Below are 6,050 nucleotides of genomic sequence, written 5' to 3'. Positions count from 1 at the left end.
TCTTTTATAAGCGAAGGAAAATTAGGCCTTAGATTATCAACTTGAGTCGAAATGATATTTAGTTAACGATAAATATTCCAATGCATGAGATCAGGTTCAAAATGGTCTTATGTAGTTTTGAGAATAGATTAGAGAAAATAATTATTGAATTTACAACCGTCGGAAGTAGTAAAAACCACATGATTACTTGTTTGCATGAGTATTTAGAGTTATTGCAGATGGAGGAGGTTTTGTGGAAGCAAACATCTAGGTTGAGTGGATAAAAGAGGGTGACTTAAACACCAAATTCTTTTATACTTCTACTCCGGTTAGAAGAAGAAGGAACTCTATTAGTATGTTAAAGGACACAAATGGTAAGTGGCTTAATATAGAAGAAGATATTGAGAATGAAATTGTTAGCCATTTTCCTAATCTCTTCAATTCCACTAATACCTGCTTGGACCATCATGAAAGAAATTCTTTGTTTCCTCGAATTTTGTCTGATAATGAGAATGTTAGCATCACCAAGGATGTCTCTGTCAAAGAAATAAAAATAGTTATGCGACAACTGGGGGTTTTGAAATCCCCTAGCCCTGATGGCCTTCAAGGACTGTTTTTTCAAAAGTATTGGGATATAGTTGGCCATAGTGTAATTAAGTTGGTTAATGATTTCTTCATTAATGGAATATTAGACCATAGGTTGAACAGAACTTTCATAGCCTTGATCCCTAAGAATAATAATCCTACTAGTGTTAAAGAGTATAGGCCAATTAGCGTTTGTAATTATGTAATGAAAATAATTACTAAGATTTTGACCAACCGAATTAGGCCTTTTTTGAACAAGATCATTTCTAGTGAACAACATACTTTCATTGAAGGAAGGTCCATATTTGACTCCACCATTATTTGCAATGAAATTATTCACTCGTTTAAGGCTGAGAAACGTAAAAATGGCTGGATGGCTCTTAAGCTTGATTTTGATAAGGCAAATGATAGGATTAGTTGGCCTTTTATAGCTAAAATCCTGAATTTTGTTGGTTTTAATGATAAAGTTGTGAGCTTGATAATGAAGTGCATTAACATTGTTTCTTTCCAAGTTCTGATCAATGGTGCTCCTAGCGGGGAATTTTGTCCTACTAATGGAATCCGTTAAGGAGATCCCCTATCTCCTTTTTTATTTATTGTTTTCCTTAAAGGACTTTCGAGATTAATTAAAAAAGGTATTGACTCCAAGTACTTGCAGGGATTTACTATGGCTAAAGGTGCTCCTAGGATTACTCATTCCTTTTATGCATATGACAACATCATCTTCCTTAAAGACGATTATAAAAATGTCTGTAATTTAGGACTCATTCTTGACAAGTTTAGTAGGTGGTATGGGCAGATTGTTAGCGATGCTAAGTCTACTCTACTCACCTCAAACAATCTTGGTAGAAGCTTTACAATAGGCATGGCCAGAGCTCTCAAAGTTCAGATAACTACTTCTCCAGGTAAGTATCTAGGCATTCCACTTCAATGGGGTAGAGTCTCGGAAAGAACTTTCTTTGAGTTGCATGAAAAACTTAGCAATAGAATGGCTGGATGGAAATCTAAAAATTTAAATATGGCTGGTAGGTGTGTCTTTATTAAATATGTGCTTGATCCTGTGTCAAACCATGTTATGTCAATGTTAAAGTTGCCGAAAGGTTTGTTTGGTAAGATTGATAGATATAGAAGGAGTTTCTTATGGGGAGGTGATAAAGATTCTAGGAAAATGCGCAATATTAATTGGCAGACTGTTTGTAGCCCAATGGTTTATGGGGGGGTAGAAATGAGAGATATGGATCTTAACAATTTAGCTCTTTTAGCTAAGATGGATTGGAGAGTTAGTGAGAGCCCAAACTCTAATGTAGCTATGCTGTTGAAGGCTAAATACCATAAGGATGATGATTTCTGGTCTAGTAAGGTTAGAATGGTTTCTCCAGTAGGTTGAGAAGCTTGATGAAAGGTAAGGATGCAATCAAGGGTAGTCTTAAATGGTGTATCGGTGATGGTAGCAAGGTGGATTTTTGGAATGTTCCTTGGGTTTTAGATTTACCTCTGGCTGCAGTCACTGATTTGGACCATGAGAATACGGATAGGATTAGAGTTAAAGATGTTATTGATCCCATTACTAATTAGTGGAATCTCTCTACTGTTAGTAATCAAATACCTGCTGATGTGGTGAGTAAAATTCACTCTATTCCTGTTAATATTTATGATAACAATGCTGATATTATTGTGTGGAGTCATAGGAAAGACGGTAAGGTTAGTGCCAAGGAGGCCTACAATTTTCTTATTTCCAGGAAATTAGTAATCACAATACTAGTTTGGAATGGAAGTTTTTGTGGAGTTTAAAATGTCCACAAAAATTAAAATTCTTCTTGTGGGAACTTTTCCACAACAAACTGAATTTGAATGAGTCTCTTTACAGAAAAGGAATTGCTCCTAACCCTGGCTGTTCATTTTGTCAAAATGATTTTGAGACTGTATATCATTTGTTTTTCAATTCTAATACAGTTGCTCCAATATGGAATAAGTTATACATGATGACAGGGAAGAAGATTAATCTGGATCATATGTCTCCTTCTTTTCTACGACAGCTATGTTTTATGGACGCAACTATTGCTGGAATTAGTTGGAATCTCATAATCCCACAGGTTCTGCGGTAGATTTGGAATGGTAGAAATAGATGGAACCATGAAAAAGAAAAGTTTTTTCCTCTTAAAGCGCTTTCCTTGGCAATCAAGAGTGCAAGAGAATTTTGCTTTTCTGTTTTGCATAAAGATGATCATTCAGGTAGTGTGCAGGAGATTTTGGTGAACTGGAATCATCCTAGGAGTGGATATTATAAGCTCAACACGGATGGCGCGTCTTCTAACTCATTTTTTTGCAGGTATCGGCGGAGTGGTTAGAGATGATGCTGGCTCTTTTGTGGCAGTCTTTGCTAAACATATTTATCAAAATGGGAGCAATATGGCTGAAGTTTGGGTGGTCAGAGACGGTCTACAAATTGCAATCCAACGGGGAATCAGGAAATTGGAAGTGGAATGTGATTCCACTTATGCTATTCAACTATGCAAATGAGAGGTTTCTATTATGTGGCACCTCAGGGGTTTAATGCAAGACATTGAAGAAATGAAGTTGAAGTTTGAAGATATTGTCTTTCAACAACACTTAGAGGGGAAAATTTTGTGGCTAACACTTTGTCAAAGAAGGCATTGGAAAGGATTTTGGAAGGTGTCTGGTTCGAAAATCCACCAGAACTTATCAATAATAATCTTGTTAATGATGTTTAGGGTGTCTCTTACCCTATAATAGTTAGAGTTAGTTAGTCTGTTTTTGTTTTACTTTCTGTTATCAAAAAAAAAAAAAAAAAGTAGTAAAATCTGAAATCCTAGACCTATCTCTCTTCATCTTGTTACTCTATTTTACTTTTAGTATTTTCATTTATTAAATCTAAAATCAACATCTTTGAAAAAATCCGAGTATCGAATTCCTTTCTTACCACTGTTAAAACTACATCAAAAACCACAAATTAAAGTAACAAATATTATGGTGAAGATTGAATATTTTCCAAGAATTCACTTGATGAACATAGCACTGGAATATTCTGATAATTAAGTACTGAGAAAATATTGACAGATATCACAAAATGACTCTTATGCCCTTCGTGTTGGCCTCCCGTGGAGGCATAATTATGATCCAATTCGTACTGATGATTGGTTCATCATGCATGATCAAGTTCGTGGTTTGGGATGTGTTCTTCGGGTTTTTCTTCGCTCTCTTGTTTGCTCCAGCTCCGACTAATCTAGAGCCTTATGTTGTAGTTCCTCGGGACAATCTTAGGAGACTCCGTTCAGGGATAATTTTCACTTTTGATTTTTTTATAGTTGTACTTTATTTTTTAATTAATGAATCCTTATTGTTTCATATTTTTTACACAGTATTTGATGGTTCACCTTCTGCTGCCCATCGTCGTACTCGTCGCCTGTTTCTTCGTAAATAATTTCGCTAGTGGTTTTTAAAAATTTGTCTTACGGTATACACCAGGTTGCGCTTGCTGGTCAGTCTCGCGATGTTGATCTTGAGGTGGAGGTGTATGCACATAATCTATGATCAACCATGTGTCAAGATAATGATGCTACGTTGCAACACTAAAAGGACAGGTACCTCCATCCTCTGCCATATGTCCATCATCATGCAGATCCGACGATGACAGATCGAGGAGCACCTGATGATAAGAGCGTCGCGAAGTACCCTATAAATCTCTAAAAGTCTACTTTTTATCATCCCAAGGGACACCCAAGATCAAGGGAGAGGATAAACCCCACTGACAAGGGTGTGACAGGACATCAGACAGATGTCTGACGCGTGCGGACTGCCCGACCACCCGCATTAAATAATACGAGCATAGGATACGTGTCAACTATTCTATGGAGAAAAGAAAGGCGACCCAGCGTTATAGTATGATACCGTTGGAGCCATCGGTATATCACGAAGACATCATCGGAATAGGCACAAAATCCAAGACGACAAGGATACAGCTGTCCCTAGAAGAAGACCCCACACTCAACCTCTATAAATATCCAGCTCGACTAACAGAGAGGGGGTCGACCATTTTTTAGGAAAGAGAGAGACAATTCAGGAGAGAGAAACTGTGGGAGTAAGTATGTATGAGTCTTAATCATTTCCCTCCTAGCTTCGTTCCTAGCTTCGTTCCCTACTCAAAGTCATTTGACTATCATTGTAATCTTTATAATACATAGTGAAACACCAACCCCCGTGGATGTAGGCCTTAGCGCTGAACCACGTAAATCATCGTCTCATTTACATTTATGTACTTATTATTTTCGTATCATAATGTTTCATATCATCTGTATCATCAAAGGAATACCTATGATGAGAAACGAGGACGAGCCCGAAGGCTCAAAGTTTCCCTTTATGTTACTATGTGATACCTTTCGTATATGTCTATCTTTTCGTCAGTTTTACTAATACTGCGGACTTTGTTTGTGGACACGATGATACTATCGTTATTTTTGTGTTCACAATCTGGCGCTAGAAACATGGACTTTTGTCCCGGTAAAAGATTTATCTTTTCCTGTGATTTTACTCTTTTGCCTCTCAGCGCTATTCCTCAAATAATAGTGTTTTGAGTAGCTTATCTTTGTTCTCATTTTCGAGTATTCTTTTAGATACGCGTTTTCTATTGCAAAAGCCCTTTAGATCTGCGTTCACTTTTGCGAGAACCTTTTAGATCTATGATTTCCTTAAATATTTTACAGATACAAGATCTTTTAATGGACCATCCAGCACCGTCCTATAATACGGATTTTGGATGACTCACCTTTGAAGCTTGTTTATGGGAAAATATTCATATCATGTGTTTGCTAACAAATGTACATCGAACCTATGTTTTCATGCATAAAAATCCTTGGATCCGCCTATTTTCACAAAGTATTTTTAGATCCGTGAGTAGACCAATGTTTATGATTGTTGGATCTATATTTTTCCTTGAAGAGTTTTTTGGATCTATTTCCCGATCCATGTTTTCCTTGAAAATCTTTAGGTGTACGTCGTGGTTGTGCCCTCTCTTTGGATTAGAACAAAGCCCTCGCGGATATTTTTTCTTCGACAATGTTTTGTTTTTGCAGAAAAAATCGAAGATGGAAAAAGCAAAAGATGCGGGAAAAGCCAATGCATCGTCAAAAGAAACACCGAGGACAATTCTAATTATGACACGTAGCAAACAAAAGGGAGAAAATCTTAAAGCAACCAACAAGAAACAGTATGGGGCAGAAAGCACGACGCCATTGGATGCTAGTGCAATAGCAGCAACAGCGTTGAAAGCCGTAGCAACCAAAGTAGGTGCCTCCAAAGTAGCAGCAACAACTCAAACAAATGAACAACCAGAAGGGATGGCAGAGTCGACGATACAACAACCCCTTTATGGGATGCCACTCACCAAAGAGAAGAATCAACTGCCGCCGGCCAATCAACCTCTTCTGGTCGCAAACCAACCAGTACAAAAACCAATGGAAACTCAATCC

This window comes from Papaver somniferum, chromosome 6, assembly GCF_003573695.1.
Source record: "Papaver somniferum cultivar HN1 chromosome 6, ASM357369v1, whole genome shotgun sequence".
In the NCBI taxonomy this organism is placed as follows: domain Eukaryota; kingdom Viridiplantae; phylum Streptophyta; class Magnoliopsida; order Ranunculales; family Papaveraceae; genus Papaver; species Papaver somniferum.
This window is presented reverse-complemented; position numbering follows the sequence as displayed.